At 46.2% G+C, this 25,747-nt stretch overlaps 1 protein-coding gene across 4 annotated transcripts in view; it reads left to right on the plus strand.

Annotated features, from left to right (window-relative positions):
- LOC112231646 (lipopolysaccharide-responsive and beige-like anchor protein) overlaps positions 1 to 25,747 on the plus strand; it is a 351,054-nt gene that overhangs the window by 11,936 nt on the left and 313,371 nt on the right. The gene's annotated exons all lie outside the window — the stretch shown is intronic.

Raw genomic sequence — 25,747 nt, forward strand, 5'->3', positions numbered from 1 at the left:
CTACCTTCAAGCTACACTGTAGTTTTATATTATATAGTCTATTTGAAATACAAACAGTGCCTTCTACGTAATGTTGGATGAATGGATCAGTTGGGGTCAGTGTTGTTAGGACTACCACCCTGCTTACTACTGTTGACTGTCAGTACTCAAAATAGAATCCAGTCAGTCCTGTTGGCCTGGGCCACTTCTTCTCTGCCATTTTGTTATTTCTGTAAACAAAGCTACGAACACCCACCGCCACGGTCTTTCACATTAACATAAGCGAGCGTTAAGGCATGCTTCTGAACATGAAACAGAATCAGACTGTCAATGGATGGAAGACCCTCGTACCACACAAAGCATTGAAACCTGCCCTAGTGTTGGGCTTGTGGCTAGTCACCGGAACAGTATAATATAATTGAGGTTTATTTGTTATGACGTCAGTATCTGGTGGTTTTTAATCATTTTAGTGGGAATCGCTCAATTGGGTCGTTGGTTTCCTACATCTTTGTCTTAGTTTAGCCCATAGCAGTCAAATGTAACAAAATTATTGTGGTGGTTCACTTCTGACAGTTATTCTGCAGTGGTTTAAAAGGGAAGTTCTCATATTAAGTGAAGAATTGATATGATATGAAGCCGACATGTTTTGGTTTGTAGCAAGCATTCAGTTTGTTGGTTTCTTACCACTCTGGTCTTCTCTATGTCTTTGTTAAAACTGTTACATTTCTGACTGCTATTCCAGTGGTTTAAAAGGGGGAAGTCCTCTCTGTGAAGAGTTTGTTCTGTGGGTGCAGTCTGACTGTATCCCCCTCAGCTATCAGACTGATCACCACACTCTGGAGGGCACAGAGCAAGGACGAGACGCTGCAGAGTGTGTGTGCGTGTGGGTGGCTGTGTATGGGTGCGTGCGCACGTGCTTGTGGGTGGCTGTGTGTGGGTGTTTGTTGTATGCTGATGGGGAGGGGGGTCTTGAGGGGTTGCTTCTTCCAACCTCATCTCCATTGCAGCGGACTTTGTAATCATGACTTCCATGTTTTGTTGGAAGTACTAGGTTAACATCAGTGTTGTCAGTCCCTATAGTAGAGTGCCTGCCTGGAGTTGTAAAATTCCCGACATTTTAATATGAATGACCTGACAAAGAGAAAGTGGAAGAACTTGTTTCCCTGTTGACTGTTTAAACTGCTAACTGATCAGACCTGTTGCCCCTGGTCCTTTGTAGCTTTGGCTGCATCAGTGGATCACTGACTGGACACCCACCAGGGATGATATTACCTGACACAGAGGTCACAAAGAGGAAGGGCATTGACACACACACACATACACGCCACCACAATCTCTTCCCAATATTAGCTTGATCGTCCCTTTGCCAATAAAGGATTTATCCCATCACCATCGCTGCACAGTGAAACAATGCACTGAATAAGCAAAGCAATATCAAACCCGCAACCTGCTAAACATCTCTCTCAGTAAGGGTTGTAATGACATGGAAATTTTGCAGGTAATGTATTTGTGTTGGGCTGCCTTTTTTAAAAGCTTTGACTTTTTCAACCAAACACAGTAGGAAGTGCTCTCTTGAAAATGAGCCTCTTCCCTTAGTAAATTATACTTTTTTTGGTTCATCCCAAATGGCACCCTATTCCCTACATCGTGCACAGATTATTTTAACATAGCACTATGGGCTATGGTCAGAAGTAGTGCACTAGGGATTAGCGTGTCAATAAGGACACAGCCATTGCGTGGTGGCCATTAAGGATTCTTTGCCTGTCCTCAGGGCACAGTGATTCATGAGGCAAAGGCCTAGCTAAACCTGCAGTGGTATATTACATTGTACTACTATTGCTATTTTAGGAATATAATATCAGAGCTACATTTACTCCATTTATCACAGCCAGGCAAGTTTCATGCATTTAATTCATTGTATACAAACTGCCAAGTTGACAAATCCTAAAGGAGCTTTTTTCAGTTGCATCTTCCCCAGTCTCCCTTCAGCTATGCTTACTCATCTGTACAGGCAGATTAAATCAATGTTGTTGCATTGATTAGTGTGATTCGCTTCATGGAAACACACACCTGCTAATCGCTAGCCAAAGGCGACCAAAGACTCGCACTGATGAAAAGCTCAGTTGTTGAGACGGGACTTTTTAGATGGGCTGTTTATGCCGAAGAGTTTATCTTTGATCTTTGTGTGTGATAATATGGTAATATACCACTGCAGGTTTAGCCTAACAGATGCACACACTGCACATTTCTGGTTGGGTTATATTGCCTTTATCATCGGTAGCTTGCTTACAGTAGCCTACTAGCTACTTGACTGGATCACATACTACAGAGAGAGAGATCAGATGATAACAGGGGTACAGAGACACCTGTCCCAGACACCTGTAAAGGCCTTATGGTGACTCCTGATTCCACTGAGAGGTTGGGTTCAGCTCAGAGTTCAGATCAAACTCCTACTGTCACCCAGTGCTTCAGAATGACTGGCTGCGTCACCGCTCGGTATGGAAACTGCCATCCAGGGCCTCTATACCAGGCGGTGTCCCTGATTTTAAGTGTTGATAGTCTCTAATCGAAGTGCCCGACGGTGGCTCTTTACAGCAAGACGGAGTGCTGTAGTCGTAACCTAGCCGCCATCCCTTTGCATACTAATTGCAGTGTGGCTTTTAGCGAGGGCCGGGCGCCATTAGAGCCGTTATCGTTCCTGACACCTCGGCGACCTGAACTGCACCGGCGCGCTCACCCACAGCCACGTGTAATTATCCACCTGAGTGGAGGGAGGCTGGCTGTCAGGCCTGTCCGTGGGAGAGGCTAACTCTAACCAGACATAACGCTCAGCTCACTCTGTTCCTCTGATACGCTTCGGTTGCTTCTGTTGTCGTTCTCGTAGTGCCACTTTCATTCAGTGTCGTTTCAAACACCCTCTTTAGGCGTCATTGTAATGATTGTATCCTCTTGTACATTTTACATTTGAGTCATTTAGCAGACGCTCTGATCCAGAGCCACTTACAGGAGCAGTTTGGGTTAAGTGCCTTGCTCAAGGGCACATGGACATATATTTTTTCTCTCCACCTAGCCGGCTCGGGGACTCGAACCAAGTGACCTTTCGGTGTGCTCTTAAACACTAGGCTGCCTGCCGCCCTTGTACTTACCAGAGCAATGCTTACTCGGGTCCCACAACACCCTCTGCTATTCTAGTGTGTCAGTCTCACACGTACGTCTCGTATGGCCGAGTTTAGTTTCATGCAGACTCCGTCTCATGCAGACATCTTTGCCAGCTCCTGCTCACGCTGCTTTACAAATGTGCCTCATACAGCAGTTTCACACAGTGCATTTCACACAGTGCATTTCACACAGTGCATTTCACACAGTGCATTTTATACACACTTGTCTTGTTTAAAGGTTCTATCCTCTGTTGAAACGGCCTTGACTATTTCACCCAGCCCTTTTGATGTCATCCTATTGACTGGCTGATTTGATGTTTCCTCTCAAGAACATGGGCACTCCAGTGAATTGTCTGGCCTTGGATAACACCTGGCTTGAACTATACTGTCCACCCCCTGACTATTCAAGTGGCTTAACCAATGAAGCAGGCAGGCATCTACCATGGAAAGATTTGGCATTGCTAGAAGAACCTTCTTACTACAGCGTGAGAGCATTGAGCGGTTACTCACTGGTTGTTCAGGTTGTACAGGTTTCTCCAATTTGAGCATGTTTGTGTGTCCCAGTAATATTGGGTGTAGTGTAACTGTCGCGTTTCTCTCTCTTACTCACGAATGTGGGTGCTGGAATCTCCTCCTCCTCTGCTCTTATGGCACCGCCCTGTTCCATTGTGTTCTGGTGTCAGGGTGTCTTGTCATGCACGGTGTGGTGTCGGCCTAGGCCTCTTACACCCATGTGATTCATCACGTCATTGTCTGGAAGGAGACTTGCTGGCAGTGGGGTAATCCTGTTTGAAGCTAGGTGACATTGCATCATTGTCCTGATTACTTTTGTTACTAGTGTTGTGGCTCCAAATGATCCCACATTCTGATCTCTAAACTGTAGTATAAACAGTGTGTGTGTGTGTGTGTGATGGTTGAGGTGACCTCGGTAATCTAGTGTTGCTGTGTGAATGGCCAAGACAGGCTGGGGCCTATTGATTGATGGCTTTGATTCATCCTGTACCCTTGACTTTTTTTTCCTTTTTCTGTGTGAAACAGCCAATGTGGCCGAGGCGGTCTTAACTCTTCATCCCCCTGCAAAGCCTTCTCCCGAGAGAGGAGGAGGCAGGAGGAGACACTGAGCACAGCCTGTCGGGTTGGCGTGACGCGACACTCATAGTCACGATTCCCGGGCAGTGACATGCCTCGTCTGGCCGGCCCCCGTCTCAGAACTAGGAGGAACTTCACTCTGCACATTCGATGCAATTCATAAACACCTCCACAACACAACGCAGGCCAACTGTTTACATTCACACAGCTGCCAAAATGCTGAAGTGACATATTGGCTACACTCCAGATTTTAACTTCTCAGGAATAGGCAGTATTCAGAAATTTGGATGACTGAGGTGCCCAAAGTAAACTGCCTTTTACTCAGGACCAGAAGCTAGGATATGCATATAATTGGTAGTATTGGATAGAAAACAGTCTAAAGTTTCCAAAACTGTTAAACTAATGTCTGTGAGTATAACAGAACCGATGTGGCAGTCGAAAACCCGAGGAGAATCCAACCAGATTTTCTTTTTCTCGAGTTGGCTACACTCCAGATGTTAACCACTGTTCTTTGCCATTGTCTGCTATGGAATGCAGCATGATTGATGCAACATGTTTACAGGCAGCATGTGGTTAGCTGTGCCAGCTCACTTCCTTTGCAGGGAAGGTGTAGGCCTGTTTCACAAAGCTGCATTGCCTTTCCTTTACGTTCCTCTCTGTGTGAGGGATTTCACCTTCTCTGCTGAGACGTCTCGTTATTCAAATCAAATCAAGTCAGTTTATTTGTCACGTGCGCAGAATACAACAGGTGTAGACCTTACAGTGAAATGCTTACTTACAGGCTCTAACCAACAGTGCAAAAAAAGGTATTAGGTGAACAATAGGTAAGTAAAGAAATAAAAACAACAGTAAAAAGACAGTGAAACACACACACACACACACACACACTGGTTAGTCAGGCTGATTGGACACGTATTGTTCTCATGCAGCTGTAATTCCATCCGCAGATGAACCATCATCCTGGGCCGGCCAGACGAGGCATGTCACCGCCCGGGAATCGTGACTATGAGTGTTCAGTCACGCCAACCTGACAGGCTGAGCTCCGTGTCTCCCCCTGCCTCCTTCCTGTCTCCCCCCTCTCTCCTCCTGCCTCCCCCGCCCCCCCTCCTGTCTCCCCCTGTCCTTTGTTGGGAGAGGACTTTGCAGGGGGATGAAGAGTTAAGACCAGCCGGTGTGCCACACTGGCTGTTACACACACACACACACACACACACACAAAAAGTACTAGCATTTTATCATGGTTATACATCCTCTTCCCCTCCTGTGCTTTTATAGCAGGGTGAGTAAGGGCAGAACATTACTGTTGTACACATTCATCTATGTTGAGTGTTGAGGGGTTCAGCTGTGTAATATATGCAACACAGTGATGTTCATTAACAAGGAGTGGCTCTCCTGCCTGCACAGCAAGCCTGCGGATGAGAGAAATAGGAGACTGAAGCAAACTAACATTTCATCCTTCACTAGGTCACATGATTATTAGCTTCTGGAGGCCATGTTATTTTAAGCAGAAACGTTGCTGTATCAGGGATTAATGCAGCTCTGCGTAGTTGTGAACTTGCGATAATGCGGTCCACCAATTTGGCAAATTAGCTCTATACCGTACATCTGTGCTTAGCATGGTTTGGTAAGCTATTTGCAGACTCTCAAGTTGTATTCAATGAACCGGTAACTGTTTTTTTTTGTTGGGGGGGATTACAAGCACTCTGCTGCCTTGTGTGAAAGGATGTAAAGCTTTCTATAAAGTAAAATGCTAATTGTATCACAGTTAACATTTATTTTGATGAGTACATGAATTAAAACATCTATTCTTGGACATTTTTGTATTTTTCTTTTTGGAGACGCAGTAGCAGATTTGATGGACTATGGCCCTACGATGTGTGTTGATGGGAAACGGCAAACAGCAGGGTGAGTGAGCCTGGCCTCTATTGATGTTCACTGGCTCAGGCATGTGAGGATCCAGGAGATCTACAATACCCAGCTGTCTGTTTTTCTATACAGACCGAGCTATGTGAGGAGGCCCTGCTACTCTGCTACACTACAGATGGCTCCAACACACACACAGTGTGATCAGGGAATGCTCTGGCCCTTTAGAGGTAGAGTCATCAGCTGTTATAATTCAACGTCCAACTGACCGCTTTCTCACCAGGCTGTGCTCACTCCATATGCTCTGGTTTGATCAGGAGGCCTAACATGGAGTCACTGTGGGATTATTCATAGCAGAGAGGACACTAGTCCTCGACCTTTCAGACTCCGAGTGAGACTTGCTTGCTAACTGGCCTCTACTCCGTCACAGAGTAATTAGCAGGTATTATCTTTTGGCTCAATTTCTGGGCCAAAACAACAACAAGATGGCTGTGGGTGGAGTGTAGGGCCAGATCTCCTGTTGACACAGCTCTGGGAACAGACAGAGGAAGCCTCGCCGATGGCATTTATCACGTAGTAAGAATCACAGGAAGGTGTAGTGATTGAGTAGAGGCGTCTCAGGATGAGATCATGCCGAGGCAGCAACGTGCTTCCTGATTCCCCATGGAGGACCACAGTCCTCTGACACTGGTGTCGAATATTAGCATTTGTCCATATTGTAACCAATAATTCACCACAATTTGACCACAGTGCTAGAGATTAGTGTCTGTCTGATATGAAGTGACCATAACCAATAATTAGCCCCACATTGACATGATGTTAGTAAGGTTTGGTGTAAATTGAAGTTTGAAATGGAAGCATCTGTTAAAAGGAACTGAAAATAGCCTAGTAAACGAGGAATGTTTCCCAACCATTCACCACAGCTCTGACCTTCTTCAATGGTAAATCATTAACGTGCTTCATCACAAACTTGGCTGTTGGCCAGTTTTTTTGAATATTTGTCTACTGATTTAATGACGAGCTCATATTATGCAACTAGGAAGTGTGGTATGAGAACAGTGTGAAAGTACGAGGCTAGATCCTTTTTTCCCTTCAAGAAGACTTTGAAGTACGTTACAATGATCAGTGATGATGACAGTATCTTGACTGTCTGGTTGTCTGTTCTCTAAATATATCTATTTGAAGTCTGTCTGCTGGCTGGTTTGAGGCTGTGGACGACAGTCCTCCTATGTGTTCTGCCAGATCACTATGCACATGCTCATATGGTAGAAGAGATGCTGCACTGTGCCTGGCTCGGTGACCATCTCCCTGCTCTACTAGGCTGTACCTTTTCTCTTTATCTTTTTCTCCCCCCCACCTACCTTTGTCAGGACTTCCCTAATGCTTGTTCTCAAAGGCAGACGCACATTCCGGATGTAAAGTTTAAGGTTCAATTACGGGTGACCAGACCCACCATCAACCTCAGCAATTGAATCAATGCAGTCTAGTCAGTGTCTACATGGGAATGGTTATTCTGAAATATCTGCCACTGAGAGAGAGGGGAGGGGGGGGTGGGAGGGAGAGCGGCGGAGGATGAGAGAGCGAGCGATAAAGACGGTGAGAGAGGAAGAGTGACAGAGAGGTAGAGAAAAAGGCCAGTGCACAGCCAGTGTACAAACTGAAGGGGTTTTGAAGCGTGGCTGTGGACAAGCCCTGAATGAGACACTGTATCCCCTGTATGCCACTACGTTCACCAGCTACACCACTGGTCTGCTGCTCCATGGCTGTGGACAGGCCCTGAATGAGACACTGTATCCCCTGTATGCCACTACGTTCACCAGCTACACCACTGGTCTGCTGCTCCATGGCTGTGGACAGGCCCTGAATGAGACACTGTATCCCCCTGTATGCCCTACGTTCACCAGCTACACCTCTGCTGCTCCCACTACACCACTGGTCTGCTGCTCCATGGCTGTGGACAGGCCCTGAATGAGACACTGTATCCCCTGTATGCCACTACGTTCACCAGCTACACCACTGGTCTGCTGCTCCATGGCTGTGGACAGGCCCTGAATGAGACACTGTATCCCCTGTATGCCACTACGTTCACCAGCTACACCACTGGTCTGCTGCTCCATGGCTGTGGACAGGCCCTGAATGAGACACTGTATCCCCTGTATGCCACTACGTTCACCAGCTACACCACTGGTCTGCTGCTCCATGGCTGTGGACAGGCCCTGAATGAGACACTGTATCCCCTGTATGCCACTACGTTCACCAGCTACACCACTGGTCTGCTGCTCCATGGCTGTGGACAGGCCCTGAATGAGACACTGTATCCCCTGTATGCCACTACGTTCACCAGTTACACCACTGGTCTGCTGCTCCATGGCTGTGGACAGGCCCTGAATGAGACACTGTATCCCCTGTATGCCACTACGTTCACCAGCTACACCACTGGTCTGCTGCTCCATGGCTGTGGACAGGCCCTGAATGAGACACTGTATCCCCTGTATGCCACTACGTTCACCAGCTACACCACTGGTCTGCTGCTCCATGGCTGTGGACAGGCCCTGAATGAGACACTGTATCCCCACTACGTTCACTGGTCTGCTGCTCCTGTATCACCACTGTTCACCTACACCACTGGTCTGCTGCTCCATGGCTGTGGACAGGCCCTGAATGAGACACTGTATCCCCTGTATGCCACTACGTTCACCAGCTACACCACTGGTCTGCTGCTCCATGGATGGATGTCCTGCTGACATAATCAAGTCCCTGGGCCTTTTCTAAACAAACAAAGAAGGGACCACAGATGACAACTATTTGGCTGGTACAATCTGGCACATTTACAGCAAATCTTGATCAATGTGCATTGTCCAATAAACATAAAAGTAATGGATTTGTTAAAGAAAGATCGAGGCCTACCCGCACATTGTTGAACGCTTACAATATTATTGTTCAACGTTTAGACCCAAAGGTCTTTGACATCATGACTTTAGTCTTTGTACCCTGGATGTGCAAGTCACTGGATGTGCGTACACCACCTCTAAAGTAAAAATACAACAATGCGCTAGGATGGTCAACAACTGTTTTTGAAGGTAAAGAGGTCATGCAGTGGCTGTGGGGATCTGTAGTAATTAAGTCTGCTAATTAGCAGCTGGGTAGTCTCTCCCTGTGTGTGTGTGTGTGTGTGTGTCCTCATTATGTTCATATCGCCTATGCAAAAACAACCTAGCTGGATGTAGACAGCAGCTCCTCCGTGATGTATATTGCCTCACCCAGACTCCATCCATAATGCTATTTATAGCCACCCATGTTGTTTCAGAATAACACCAAGCCTCCTGCTCTCCTGCACATCAGCCCATATGTAGCTAGTTAAGGGTGGTATGCAAAACCGATAAGCCTCTGTGCATACTTGAACCACATTCTGTATTGTAGATATGTAGTGGTGTAATTATGTTATATGGTATACTGTTTTATGTGTAATCTTAATGTGTTTGGACTGCAGGAAGAGTAGTTGCTGTCTTGGCAACAGCTAATTGGGATCCCTAATAAATACCAATCATTTAGTATGGTTACCTGCAGAATATAATATGATTATTGTGAATGGTCAGATTAATATAATAGTTAGATTGAAGTGTTTTACATGCTTTGCAAGATGAACGATCTCCCTAATAATCCTGTTTTTACATGGACACATCTGAACTCAGGCTACCTGATGGGACTTTTGATACATGCAGAAAATCGGCAGTGACCATGTTATTTTTGTGAAGCTTATTTAATTCTAAGTTTGGACATTAAAATTTGTATTTGAAAACTATTTCTAAGATGCTTAAGTTTTTCCGAACTCACTTCACTCGTGCGATAGAAGGAACGCTGGTGCTGATCGTGCTAGCACACCCGCTGATAAGACATTTACATGTCCTAAAAATCAGACTGATTTTCTCACAAAGCCAGGTGTTTTAAGTGGCTAATGCTTACTTCGATTATGACCTGAAGCCGATTTTTAAGATGAGCAGAATAAGGTGTTCACATGACTATTGGTATATTCAACCTTCTGCCATAATCAGTTTAATATCTAATTATTAGTGTGCATGTAGACACACTGTGCCTATTCTTTCTTCATCACCTGTTGATCTGGTCTTCTGCTTTTAAAGGGCAGATATCTCTCCCATGTTTGTAGGTGGTCTATTGTCATGCGACTTTTCACTATGCAACTCACTAATTAAAATCAGAGCTGGGTTCAAATACATGTGTATTTCAGTATCTGGTATTTGAGTATTTTCAAATACACAGCCCAAAATGAGTACTTTAAATGGTTATTATGTCTACCAAGTTGTATTTGAGTCTTTTTCAAATACTTATTTCAGATACCTGGTTAAATGCATATTTGAGTCAGTGTATTTGAGTCTTTTTCAAATACTTTCAAAATTTTTATCTGTACATGTATTCTCGTTCCCAGAAAGAGTCTATGAGAAAATAAGTTTCCTGGAAGACTGTTTTGACAGTAGATAGCACCTATTTATGATGTGGATTTGACTTAGAATGACCGTGCTTTGTTGATGTAAAATATCATGTCTTGTTCTCAGAAAGATCAGCCAGCCTCTCATATCAGAGCAGATTTGGAGGTTTCCTGGAAAAGCAAAAAGGGACTCGTCAGACTGTCTAATGAGGGTCATTTCCTGACCGCCCCTCACCCTTTCCTCACGGGCGGGACGGCCCATTCAGCTGCTGAACCAACACCATGTCAGATCACTACGATAGATAGACGGCACCAATGGTCTAGACAGCAGAAGCACCAATGTTCGGTCTGCGACTGAGTAGCTTTATAAACCCAGGAAAGTCTCCTGACCAACATGACTTGACCAGGATCTGACCAGAGTTGATATTTAGAGTGAAAAATACCTGGGCCCACAGCCACTCCAGCCACCAGGGCCCCACAGCCACTCTAGCCTCCAGGGCCCCACAGCCACTCCAGCCTCCAGGAGCCCACAGCCACTCCAGCCTCCAGGAGCCCACAGCCACTCCAGCCTCCAGGAGCCCACAGCCACTCCAGCCTCCAGGAGCCCACAGCCACTCCAGCCTCCAGGAGCCCACAGCCACTCCAGCCTCCAGGAGCCCACAGCCACTCCAGCCTCCAGGAGCCCACAGCCACTCCAGCCTCCAGGAGCCCACAGCCACTCCAGCCTCCAGGAGCCCACAGCCACTCCAGCCTCCAGGAGCCCACAGCCACTCCAGCCTCCAGGAGCCCACAGCCACTCCAGCCTCCTGGGCCGTAGCTGAATCAGTCCGGTTTAATGTGCGGCTATGGAGGGATAAACGGCTCTGTAAAACAGGGCTGCATTCCCACTGATAACGATACCTAGACGGAGTAATGAGAGAGAAGAGCCTGCCTTAATGCCTAGCCATTTTAATTTTGAGTAACGGCAGTTAAGCTGTGGAATTTCCATCTTCCATCCACAACTGCAGCAGAGAATTCGCCAGCGATAAAAGAGAAAGGGAGAGATTATGGTCAAATATCTCTGTGCTCCCTGCTATCAAAGGAACTCGTATCTGTTTAGTCAGATGAAAGAGAAGAGATGGGTTGTTTTTTAAATCTAACTGTTTGAGCTGCTACCTTGTTTTAGGCCTATAGCCTGGTCCCTGGTCTGTTTGTCCTGTCTGTCTTGCCACCTCGCAAGACAGCACAAATGGGACCAGGCTAGACTGCAAGCTATAAATCACATGGTGAAGTTTACAGATTTGATAAGAGAAGGAAATGCACAGTTTTTACCTCAAAGGCTAACCCAATAGAACGACTTCCAGGATGTGTGGTTATCTGCTTTACAGTGTGAGAGAGATCTAAACGTACCAAACTATATTTTGTACAGTCCTGAGACCAGGGTTCTTGCTATTTATGGTGCCTGTTGATTTATAGCACTACAGTCAGTGTAGAGCTGATCATGCATTACAGTGGACTGGATAAGGCTCTGTGCATCCGGCCGGCCGACCCCACCTCCTCCTCTGTGTGATTACAACTCCTGGCTGGTAGTTTTTCTTCTTCTCCTGGAGGGGGTGGGGGTGGGGAGGGGAGGGGGGGCAGGCTAAAGTGTTTTCTAGCCGCAGCTGTGCTGTGCAGTAGTGAGTTTATTAATGTGTTGGCAGGCAGGCAGCTGGTGCTCCTGAACAGGCTCAAGAACGCCCTCCCTCCCTGTGGACCTCCCCAGTCCTCATGCGACCTGGCTGTAACATCAACAAAGCTACACAGAACAGGACAGTCTGAAAGCAGCCCTCTGTGCATGGAACATATCAACTAAAAGGAACTGAAGTGGAACATCAACGTGAGGTCTGTTTCACAGCTAAGACAGCATGAGGTGCTGGCTGTTATGGTGACGATAACACCGCAGCATGGAGGATAATGCCATGTATAACCAGTCACAGACGTATTTGTCGAAGCCTACAGTCTAGAAATGTTTTGCTCCCTGTTGTCTTACTCTGTTTTCTATTACCACGACAACCAACATGATATGTTGACTTTTGGATGCCTAGTGGAGTGTGTCCCAGTGGCCTAGATAGATGAAGTGAGTGTTTAAGCAAGTAGTTACTTAGCTGTACATTTAGCCCTGGAGAACAGTGTGATTGAGTAGACGGTGATATGAATATACTATGATGTAATGAGCCTGTAGGTGTTAATTGTTCTGATGGAATGCCAGCCCTGTGTGCTCTCTAATGGAGAGGACCAAAATGGGGAAACATTCATTAAGCGTAATTGCAGAGGGATGTAGGCACACACACAAATGTACTCACACGTACACACACTCCTAATCTAATGATGCAACACCCCACCGTGAACAAAACGTCTGGAAGCCATAGTTTTAATCCACAACTGCTGGACGAGATCATATTAGATCAGCTATGGCCCCCGCTGCTCATTTCATTTGTGTGTGTGTGTGTGTGTGTGTGTGTGTGTGTGTGTGTGTCACTAATAGCATGAAAAAGGCACGGTTGTGGAACTAATGTTAATGAGTTAGAATGCGGTCAACAATGTCAGATCATCGCTCCTTTTTATTTAAATTTCATTGATTTAATAACGCATTTTTGATTAAAGAGAGCCATTTTTCTTCTCTTTCTCTCTCCAACCGTGTAAACGTGTAATTTCTGCAAGTGGGTCATTAATCACTATTTGTGCAATAAGAGAACTCACTGAAAAGATATTTGTCCTGAACTTAAAGGAACATGTTGAACACATTAAGATGCTGGATGTGTTTGATAAAGGATATTACTCACAGAATACGTTTGAAGCTGTGCATATCTCTGTAACTAGGCAGTATTGGAAGTGCAATGGTGTACGTTGTAAACTTCAAGCACTCTCATGTCTGTTCCCCCCTCCCCCCAAATATGTGTGGTTCTCCAATCCCCATCCTCTAATCTGCAATGTCAACTCTGGTCCTGTGTGAGCAAATTTAGAATTGTTCTTACTCACAACTTTAAGGAAGCCCCCCACCACCCACCTTTCTCTCTCCCCTCCCTGCTGAATCCCATCTGTTTGTCTTCCTCTTTCTCCGAGCGTGGTGTCGGGGGAGGATGTGCCTCTGAACATCAGATCACTACTACCAGTGACTCTGCAGCTCAAACCCTCACATTGGCCTATATCAGGTCATAATTAGCTGTAGGACTGTCACATCATACTCTACCTCAAGCTGAGGAATTGACATTTCTTTCCTAATATCTTCCTCTGTTTGAAAAGAGGATGATATCTCGAGTCTCGTTGACGCAGAGGGGTTGTCAAAACCTCAAAACAGTGTTCTAGCAGGACTTTTTAAGATACGTTTTCTCCTAAGGGGCTAGTTTCTGTTATTTTTGTGAATAGAAGAGGTCTGGTCTTTTTCAGTCTTGTTTACAATGAGAAGGAACAGTGGTTTACCCCTGTGGTCCTTGCTGAAATATTTTACTTGGCCTTTTTACACTGGCATCATCTTCATCTCTTGTGCTTCTCTCAGCTACTACATGATTTATCACATCACCTCCTCTCCTCCCTCTCTCAATACAGCAGTCCATAGCTGCAGGGCTCGCCCTTATGATGCCATCGTCTTGTTAATAGTTGGTTGGGGAGCTCATGGAAGCCATTATGCTGCATTGGAGAGGAGGGCATTCTCAGGGAGTTGGAGTGAGTCTTGAAACTAATGTGAAAACGAATTGTGTGTGTATTGGCTGTGAAGACAGTTAAGCTGAGCTATCACCCTGATCAATCTGACAGTGTGGGGCTCTCAGTAGAAAACAAGGCTGCAGGACCTCCAGGCTAGTTTATATCCTCTCTGCCTTAACTCACTACTCTCCCTGTCTCCCTCTTTTTCTCTCCTCATCCCCTGTCTCTCTCTCTCTTTCTCTCCTCATCCCCTGTCTCTCTCTCTCTTTCTTTCCTCATCCCCTTTCTCTCTCTTTCTCTCCTCATCCCCTTTCTCTCTCTTTCTCTCCTCATCCCCTTTCTCTCTCTTTCTCTCCTCATCCCCTGTCTCTCTCTTTCTCTCCTCATCCCCTGTCTCTCTCTTTCTCTCCTCATCCCCTGTCTCTCTCTTTCTCTCCTCATCCCCTGTCTCTCTCTTTCTCTCCTCATCCCCTGTCTCTCTCTTTCTCTCCTCATCCCCTGTCTCTCTCTTTCTCTCCTCATCCCCTGTCTCTCTCTTTCTCTCCTCATCCCCTGTCTCTCTCTTTCTCTCCTCATCCCCTGTCTCTCTCTTTCTCTCCTCATCCCCTGTCTCTCTCTTTCTCTCCTCATCCCCTGTCTCTCTCTTTCTCTCCTCATCCCCTGTCTCTCTCTTTCTCTCCTCATCCCCTGTCTCTCTCTCTCTCTGTATCTCTCGGTTCGTGTCTTCATCACAAGCTAATTTCCTCTAAGCAGTTGTCACCCCCCATAGGATTCTTTAGGTGATGGTGGTTTTGTATCTGTTAGTTTGAACAGTTTCAGCAGCTGATGTCAAGGCGTCCTCGCTGGGCGGAGAAGTGAGGGCTCGCTCATCACAACAGTGGATTATGTGACGGTGGCGTTCGTTGTTCGACGCCATGTCCGACGTCACCGCGATGAATGTTTGATTTGGAGGTGGGCTTGCAGGGAGCGAGCTACGACTTTTAATTGCCTGTCAGAGACTGATGTGTGAGCTAAGTCACACCCCTCAGTGGTAGAATAGCTCGACAGCAGCTAGCGACGGTCAGAGACCTCGTTAAAGCAATCCAATTAATAGAGCTGATGGAAATGAACTACAAAGGCAGCGAGTGTTTCCTCCTTGCTTCAGCCGACTAGTGATTACTGTGGGATGTGTTTATGGCCCATAGCAGGAACATGGACGTGACATATTTGAAAATGACTGACATTTTCACCACTTACCCTGCAGGGACAGATTAACACAATTCTGGATGTCTGTAAAAAAACAAACAATTTTTTTAGGGTGGTCTAGGCATGATTTTTGGATTGAATCCTGCAAGAAAGTCTGTGGTCATTTTGAAACGCTAGGGCCTGTCACGCAAGAATTGGCCCTGACACATGTAATCCTTCACCTAGTTTGAGATCGCGGCAGGATTTCTGAGTCCAACTACAATGTCTCCAAAACCAGCTCTGACTAATGTGTTGCGTTGGAATTCACAGTAGAGACAGAACAGAGGGGGAAACATGCCCTTTAAACCCCTTCAGCCAAACATTTACATATTTCTGTTACAGCTGAGCTTGAATTGTAAACGTTCCAACGGCTACTTAGTGTGAATGTATGCATCCTGAATTGAGTGCACAAAACAATAGGAACACCTGCTCTTTCCATGACAGACTGACCAGGGGAATGCAGGTAAACTCTATGATCCCTTATTGATGTCACTTGTTAAATCCACTTCAGCCAGTGTAGATGAAGGGGAGGAGACGGGTTAAGTAAGGATTTTTAAGCCTTGAGACATGGATTGTGTATGTGAGCCGTTCAGAGGGTGGATGGGCAAGACAAAAGATGTGCCTTTGAACGGGGTATGGTGGTAGTTGCCAGGCGCACCGGTTTGAGTGTGTCAAGAACTGCAACACTGCTGGGTTTTTCATGCTCAACATTTTCCCGTGTGTATCAAGAATGGTCCACCACCAAAAGGACATCCAGACAGCTTGACACAACTGTGGGAAGCATTATATCGACACCCTGTAGAGTCCATGCCCCATCGAATTGAGGCTGTTCTGAGGGCAAAAGGGGTCGCAAGTCAGAATTAGGAAGTTGTTCCTAAGTGTATGCCAATTTAATGAACGACATGGTGCTGCACTGAATAGCTGCAGTCTTACGGTCTCCAGACCAATTCTGCTCTGCGTTGTTGGGAAGGGCCCGTAAGCATTTCACTGTTAGTCTAAACCTGTTGTCTACGAAGCATGTGACAAATAATCATTTCATTTCAATGAAGTCAGACAACATGACAGCTGGCTTAAGTCCTACGGAAATAGGTTGCCGTGGTGCCTTCTGGGAAACCGCCACTGTCAGACGTCCTGTCCTCCCTTTAGGCCGGTTCCTCTACGATCCACAGCAACTAACACCATGTGTGAGATGTAGGCACATTGTCCTCTGTCTCTGCTTTGATTGCTTTGTCTCAGTGCCTCATTCAGGCAAATTACTTTTAATTCAAAGGATTCCACCCGTAGAATGAATCGTGATTTCATTAGGAGAGGAAGAGAAACATATACAGTGGGGCAAAAAAGTATTTAGTCAGCCACCAATTGTGCAAGTTCTCCCACTTAAAAAGATGAGAGAGGCCTGTAATTTTCATCATATGTACACTTCTACTATGACAGACAAAATGAGAAAAAATATCCAGAAAATCACATTGTAGGATTTTTAAAATGAATTTATTTGCAAATTATGGTGGAAAATAAGTATTTGATCTAACAAAAGTTTATCCCAATACTTTGCTGTATACCCTTTGTTGGCAATGACAGAGGTGAAGACTTACAGAAAACGTTTGACAAGGTTTTCACACACTGTTGCTGGTATTTTTGCCCATTCCTCCATGCAGATTTCCTCTAGAGCAGTGATGTTTTGGGGCTGTTGCTGGGCAACAGGACTTTCAACTCCCTCCAAAGACTTTCTATGGGGTTGAGATCTGGAGACTGGCTAGGCCACTCCAGGACCTTGAAATGCTTCTTACGAAGCCACTCCTTCGTTGCCCGTGCGGTGTGTTTGTGATCATCGTCATGCTGAAAGAACCAGCCACGTTTCATCTTCAATGCCCTTGCTGATGGAAGGAGGTTTTCACTCAAAATCTCACGATACATGGCCCCATTCATTCTTTCCTTTACACGGATCAGCCGTCCTGGTCCCTTTGCAGATAAACAGCCCCAAAGCATGATGTTTCCACCCCCATGATTCACAGTAGGTATGGTGTTCTTTGGATGCAACTCAGCATTCTTTGTCCTCCAAACACAACGATTGAGTTTTTACCAAAAAGTTATATTTTGGTTTCATCTGACCATATGACATTCTCCCAATCTTCTTCTGGATCATCCAAATGCTCTCTAGCAAACTTCAGACGGGCCTGGACATGTACTGGCTTAAGCAGGGGGACACATCTGGCACTGCAGGATTTGAGTCCCTGGCGGCGTAGTGTGTTTCTGATGGTAGGCTTTGTTACTTTGGTCCCAGCTCTCTGCAGGTCATTCACTAGGTCCCCCCGTGTGGTTCTGGGATTTTTGCTCACCGTTCTTGTGATAATTTTGACCCCACGGGTGAGATCTTGCGTGGAGCCCCAGATCGAGGGAGATTATCAGTGGTCTTGTATGTCTACCATTTCCTAATAATTGCTCCCACAGTTGATTTCTTCAAACCAAGCTGCTTACCTATTGCAGATTCAGTCTTCCCAGCCTGGTGCAGGTCTACAATTTTGTTTCTGGTGTCCTTTGACAGCTCTTTGGTCTTGGCCATAGTAGAGTTTGGAGCGTAACTGTTTGAGGTTGTGGACATGTCTTTTATACTGATAACAAGTTCAAACAGGTGCCATTAATACAGGTAATGAGTGGAGGACAGAGGAGCCTCTTAAAGAAGAAGTTACAGGTCTGTGAGAGCCATCTTGCTTGTTTGTAGGTGACCAAATACTTATTTTCCACCATATTTTGCAAATAAATTCATAAATTGATTTTGTGGATTTTTTCCCTCATTTTGTCTGTCATAGTTGAAGTGTACCTATGATGAAAATTACAGGCCTCTCTCATCTTTTTAAGTGGGAGAACTTGCACAATTGGTGGCTGACTAAATACTTTTTTGCCCCACTGTATAATGGAAACACACACACAGACACAATGCGTGGCAAGGAATAAGTTAGTCCTTAAATATTTCAAAAACGCCATACCATTGTATTTGGGACAAATCATTCACTACACCCTGAACTTCAACTAAATCTTGTAACAAATGTGTAAATTGAGCAAGTTAAGGTGACTAAACTGCTAAACTGGAACCCTGGATTGTAACCTGTCATGCTCAAAACATGTTGATACAACAGTAGCTAAGATGGGGAGAGTTCAGTCCATAATAAAGAGTTGCTGTGCCTTTTTAACTATGCTGTCAACAAAGCAGGTCCTACAGGTTTTGTCGCACCCGGACTACTGTTTTAGTCGTGTGGTCAGGTGCCACAAGGAGGGACCTCGGGAAAATTACAATTGGCTCAGAACAGGGCAGGACGGCTGGCCCTTAAATGTAAACGGAGAGATAACATTGTAAATCTCTCATGGATCAAAGTGGAGAGATTGACTTCTTCACTCCTTGTTTTTGTAAGAAGTGTTGACAAGCTGAATGTACTGAGCTCTCTGATTTTAAACAACTAGCACCCAGCTCGGACACCCATGCATAACCCACAAGACATTTCACCAGAGGCCTCTTCACAGTCCCCAAGTCCAGAACAGACTATGGGAGGTGCACAGTACAACATAGAGCCATAACTATATTGAACTCTATTCCACATCAGATTTTAAAAACAGATTAAAAATACACCTTATGGAACAGCGCAGACTGAAGACACACACACACACACACACACCTGATAAGACATGTGCTCTACACACACACCTGCGCATGGATGTTGAGGTGGTGGTGGTCTGAGGGAACACACTGAATGTGTTGGGTAAGTTGTTATGTAATGTGAAGTCATGTTTTATTTGAATCACTATTTAACTGTCTTATGTTGCTGGACCCCCAGGAAGTGTAGCTGCTGCCTTGGCAAGAACGGGGATCCATAATAAATACAAACACAACTAAAAACACACATCCAGTCAGCCTGGCTTCACATCACTGTCTACTACAGGTCATTTGAAGAGAGCCATTTCCCCTGTGGTACAAAATGCCCATCATTTGTTTCTGGCTCTGATCTTCCTCTGCATCACATGACCTCATCCATGGCTGCTGTTGATCTTATCCCCATGTACTCCTCTCCTGCTCCTAGGAACACTGATCTCCACTGGTTCTATCCTCTGACTACCCTCTGTGATCTCCACTGGTTCTATCCTCTGACTACCCTCTGTGATCTCCACTGGTTCTATCCTCTGACTACCCTCTGTGATATCCACTGGTTCTATCCTCTGACTACCCTCTGTGATATCTTCTGACTACCCTCTGTGATATCCACTGGTTCTATCCTCTGACTACCCTCTGTGATCTCCACTGGTTCTATCCTCTGACTACCCTCTGTGATCTCCACTGGTTCTATCCTCTGACTACCCTCTGATATCCACTGGTTCTATCCTCTGACTACCCTCTGTGATATCTTCTGACTACCCTCTGTGATATCCACTGGTTCTATCCTCTGACTACCCTCTGTGATATCCACTGGTTCTATCCTCTGACTACCCTCTGTGATCTCCACTGGTTCTATCCTCTGACTACCCTCTGTGATCTCCACTGGTTCTATCCTCTGACTACCCTCTGTGATATCTTCTGACTACCCTCTGTGATATCCACTGGTTCTATCCTCTGACTACCCTCTGTGATCTCCACTGGTTCTATCCTCTGACTACCCTCTGTGATCTCCACTGGTTCTATCCTCTGACTACCCTCTGTGATCTCCACTGGTTCTATCCTTTGACTACCCTCTGTGATCTCCACTGGTTCTATCCTCTGACTACCCTCTGTGATATCCACTGGTTCTATCCTCTGACTACCCTCTGTGATCTCCACTGGTTCTATCCTCTGACTACCCTCTGTGATCTCCACTGGTTCTATCCTCTGACTACCCTCTGTGATCTCCACTGGTTCTATCCTTTGACTACCCTCTGTGATCTCCACTGGTTCTATCCTTTGACTACCCTCTGTGATCTCCACTGGTTCTATCCTTTGACTACCCTCTGTGATCTCCACTGGTTCTATCTAAACCTGATGGTTGCACACTGGCACAGTCCCCCTAATCATTAGCCTTAACTAGGCCTGTTCTATTCACTGGGAATTCTGGTGGTGTAGGGATGACTTCTAATAACTGGGGACCACTGCAATTAGCCTAGTAAGGCATTTCTACCTCTGGGTCTGTATTCACAGAGATTCCCAGAGTAGAAGTGTTGGTCTATGATCAGGTCTTATTCATTATCTGAAAGGCAAAACTGTTCCTAGATCAGCACTTCTACTGTGAATATTGGCCCTGGTTTTCTCCTACTGCCATTACCCCTACAATTCCCCCACCTAATTCCAAAAGTTCCATGGAGATAGGTTGTTTGTGCTCTGCTCAGCTGTTGTGCTTGTTGTCACCCATGATTAATTTAGAATGGCCTCGGGACTGAACAGCCAGGCTAAGAGGCTAGGTTACGCAGAAGGGGATCTGGTGACTCCTGGAACAAAGACAATGGTTTGAGTGGGAGACTTGGATAGAGAACGATAGATGACGAGAGAGCAGTTGGAGAGATGACGAGAGAGCAGTTGGAGAGATGACGAGAGAGCAGTTGGAGAGATGACGAGAGAGCAGTTGGAGAGATGACGAGAGAGCAGTTGGAGAGATGACGAGAGCGCAGTTGGAGAGATGACGAGAGAGCAGTTGGAGAGATGACGAGAGAGCAGTTGGAGAGATGACGAGAGAGCAGTTGGAGAGATGACGAGAGAGCAGTTGGAGAGATGACGAGAGAGCAGTTGGAGAGATGACGAGAGAGCAGTTGGAGAGATGACGAGAGAGCAGTTGGAGAGATGACGAGAGAGCAGTTGGAGAGATGACGAGAGAGCAGTTGGAGAGATGACGAGAGAGCAGTTGGAGAGATGACGAGAGAGCAGTTGGAGAGATGACGAGAGAGCAGTTGGAGAGATGACGAGAGAGCAGTTGGAGAGATGACGAGAGAGCAGTTGGAGAGATGACGAGAGAGCAGTTGGAGAGAGCAGTTGGAGAGATGACGAGAGAGCAGTTGGAGAGATGACGAGAGAGCAGTTGGAGAGATGACGAGAGCAGTTGGAGAGATGACGAGAGAGCAGTTGGAGAGATGACGAGAGAGCAGTTGGAGAGAGCAGTTGGAGAGATGACGAGAGAGCAGTTGGAGAGATGACGAGAGCAGCAGTTGGAGAGATGACGAGAGAGCAGTTGGAGAGATGACGAGAGAGCAGTTGGAGAGATGACGAGAGAGCAGTTGGAGAGATGACGAGAGAGCAGTTGGAGAGATGACGAGAGAGCAGTTGGAGAGATGACGAGAGCGCAGTTGGAGAGATGACGAGAGCGCAGTTGGAGAGATGACGAGAGAGCAGTTGGAGAGATGACGAGAGAGCAGTTGGAGAGAGCAGTTGGAGAGATGACGAGAGAGCAGTTGGAGAGATGACGAGAGAGCAGTTGGAGAGATGACGAGAGAGCAGTTGGAGAGATGACGAGAGAGCAGTTGGAGAGAGCAGTTGGAGAGATGACGAGAGAGCAGTTGGAGAGATGACGAGAGAGCAGTTGGAGAGATGACGAGAGAGCAGTTGGAGAGATGACGAGAGAGCAGTTGGAGAGATGACGAGAGAGCAGTTGGAGAGAGCAGTTGGAGAGATGACGAGAGAGCAGTTGGAGAGATGACGAGAGAGCAGTTGGAGAGATGACGAGAGAGCAGTTGGAGAGATGACGAGAGAGCAGTTGGAGAGATGACGAGAGAGCAGTTGGAGAGATGACGAGAGAGCAGTTGGAGAGATGACGAGAGAGCAGTTGGAGAGATGACGAGAGAGCAGTTGGAGAGATGACGAGAGAGCAGTTGGAGAGATGACGAGAGAGCAGTTGGAGAGATGACGAGAGCGCAGTTGGAGAGATGACGAGAGCGCAGTTGGAGAGATGACGAGAGCGCAGTTGGAGAGATGACGAGAGAGCAGTTGGAGAGATGACGAGAGAGCAGTTGGAGAGATGACGAGAGAGCAGTTGGAGAGAGCAGTTGGAGAGATGACGAGAGAGCAGTTGGAGAGATGACGAGAGAGCAGTTGGAGAGATGACGAGAGAGCAGTTGGAGAGATGATGACGAGAGAGCAGTTGGAGAGATGACGAGAGAGCAGTTGGAGAGAGCAGTTGGAGAGATGACGAGAGAGCAGTTGGAGAGAGCAGTTGGAGAGATGACGAGAGAGCAGTTGGAGAGATGACGAGAGAGCAGTTGGAGAGATGACGAGAGAGCAGTTGGAGAGAGCAGTTGGAGAGATGACGAGAGAGCAGTTGGAGAGATGACGAGAGAGCAGTTGGAGAGATGACGAGAGAGCAGTTGGAGAGAGCAGTTGGAGAGATGACGAGAGAGCAGTTGGAGAGATGACGAGAGAGCAGTTGGAGAGAGCAGTTGGAGAGAGCAGTTGGAGAGAGCAGTTGGAGAGAGCAGTTGGAGATATGACGAGAGAGCAGTTGGATGGAGGGAGAGGAATGCTGTTGCTGCTGTGTCTCCCTGCCTGTCTGGTCTGGCCACATGACCTCCAAAGCACCTCATACACAGGCTCCCTGGGTAGAACAATCCCTCACTCCTATGATTCACCATTTCTGTGTAGTTTGAGGGGCTAATATCCATTTTGATGCCCATTGCTTCTTTTTTTCTGTTATGCTGGTGTGGATATTCAATCAATCAATCAAATGTAATTATAAAGCCCTTTTTACATCAGCCGATGTCACAAAGAAAGTGCTGTATAGAAACCCAGCCTAAAACACCAAACTAGATGTAGAAGCACGGTGGCTAGGAAAAACTCCCCAGAAAGGCCGGAACCTAGGAAGAAACCTAGAGAGGAGCCAGGCTCTGAGGGGTGGCCAGTCCTCTTCTGGCTGTGCCGGTTGGAGATTATAACAGTACATGGCCAAGATGTTCAAGCGTTCATAGATGACCAGCAGGGTCAGATAATAATTAATCACAGTGGTTGTGAAGGGTGCAACAGGTCAGCACCTCAGGAGTAAATGTCAGTTGGCTTTCCATAGCCGATCATTCAGAGTTAGAGACAGCAGGTGCGGTGTAGAGAGAGTCCAAAACAGCAGGTCCGGGACAAGGTAGCACGTCCGGTGAACAGGTCAGGGTTCCATAGCCGCAGGCAGAACAGTTGAAACTGGAGCAGCAGTATGACCAGGTGGACTGGGGACAGCAAGGAATCATCAGGCCAGGTAGTCCTGAGGCATGGTCCTAGGGCTCAGGTCCTCTGAGAGAAGGGGAGAGCGAGCATACTTAAATTAACACAGGACACCGGATAAGACAGGATAAATACTCCAGATATAACAGACTGACCCTAGCCCCCTGACACACAAAACTATTGCAGCATAAATACTGAAGGCTGAGACAGGAGGGGTTGGGAGACACTGTGACCCTGTCTGACGATACCCTCCCGACAGGGCCAACCAGGCAGGATATAACCCCACCCACTTTGCCAAAGCACAGCACCCTCACCAGTAGAGGGATATCCTCAACCACCAACTTACTACCCTGAGACAATGCCGTGTATAGCCCATGAAGATCTCCTCCACAGCACGAACCCGGGAGGGGGGGGGCAACCCGCACAGGAAGATCACGTCAGTGACTCAACCCACTCAAGTGACGCACCCCTCCTAGGGACTGCATGGAAGAGCACCAGTAAGCCAATGACTCAGCCTCCGTAATAAGTTTAGAGGCAGAGAATCCCAGTGGCTTTCCGTTCACCTTCACACTCCTGGGCCAGACTACACTCAATCATATGACCCACTGAAGAGATGAGTCTTCAATAAAGACTTAAAGGTCGAGACCAAGTTTGTGTATTTTGGAACAGACCAATGAAAAGCTGGCGTGTGTGTGCTGTTTTGAGTGAAGTTGACAGAAAACAGGTTGCCTTTTACTGCTACAGTACTTGAGGTAAACGTGAGTCAGCAGAAATATTTGACTTCATATTAAATGTTTTAAATCTATTACCCTAGAAACTAGGCTACTTTATGAACTACTCAGCTCTTAGGCTGCTGGAGGACTGAAATTGGAGGGCCTGGATTTTACGACTCTTTTCAGTGTGCCCACAACAATGGGTTATTCCCTGTTTTGTGTCTTTATGCTGTCATCGCTGCTCAGTCAGACCTCCATAGTGGAGGCAAGGAGGTGATATTTGTGGAGTTTTACTGCTAAGTGGCGGGCGGCTCCCTCATGGCCCTGCCTCCTGCAGGTTATAGGCTGTGTCCCAAATGGCACCCTATTCAAAGTGCGCTACTTCTGAACAAATGGGGAATAGGGTACCATTTGGGATGCGGCCAATAGTCTGACTGGGTGATTACATCATTGATTGAGGTAATAGATTCGCTCAGCTCTTTGTGTGGCTCACCACATGTTAGGCCAGCGGTGCTCCTACTCCAACGATGAGTTGCAAGGTACACAGGAGGAAGTGCAGCAGACTGTATTGTAGTACTTTCATCAGTCTGAGGTTTTCTTTTACTTCAGGCTCAGTTTGTAAAATAATATTTTCAGTGACCGTTCTGCTGTGGGCTGCTTGCTCTGATTTTCATGCGTTTCTTGCCAATCCATACAAATAATGTCAAAGTACTTCTAACTTGATCTAAACCAAAGCTACATCCCATAGATTAATTTATAACACATTTGAATTCTAAACTGCCATAATTCTAAGCTCTAATCTCAAATATCAGCAGTGAGATATGAAGTAGGCATTTCTCAATTAAACTCCGGGCACCAGAAGACGATTAAACATGATAAATTAAGCCTATTAAAACCCTGCTCAGTATTACAAAAAAAAAAAAATAGCTGAGATTTTTTTCTTTACTGATAGTTCTCTCCCATCGCAGTGGAGGATGATAAAGGCTTATCTGGAAGGGCAAATATGAAGGCCAGTGAGATATTAATGGTAGTTAGGAAATACTTCTAAATGCAGGGAACTTTTGTTCTAAAATGGGCACGGTATCATTTGCGTAACTTCAAAGTTAGGCGAGTGGGTTATACTATTAATTATAGACTGGGTGGTTCAAGCCCTGAATGCTGATTTGGCTGACAGCTGTGGTATATCAGACCGTTTACCACGGGTATGATCAAACATTTATTTTTACTGCTCTAGGTAACCAGTTTATAATAGCAATAAGGCACCATGGAGGTTTGTGATATGTGACCAATATACCACGGCTAAGGGCTGTATTCATACACTCCACATTGCGTTGTGCGTAAGAACAGCCCTTAGCCGTGGTATATTAGCCATACACCACACCCCCCTCGGGGCTTGTTGCTTAATTAAACTGAATTTGTGCCAAAAATGACTTTTTCTGTGGTGTTCAGTGTAAGGAAGTGGAATTGTGGT

Source organism: Oncorhynchus tshawytscha, linkage group LG34, assembly GCF_018296145.1.
Source record: "Oncorhynchus tshawytscha isolate Ot180627B linkage group LG34, Otsh_v2.0, whole genome shotgun sequence".
In the NCBI taxonomy this organism is placed as follows: domain Eukaryota; kingdom Metazoa; phylum Chordata; class Actinopteri; order Salmoniformes; family Salmonidae; genus Oncorhynchus; species Oncorhynchus tshawytscha.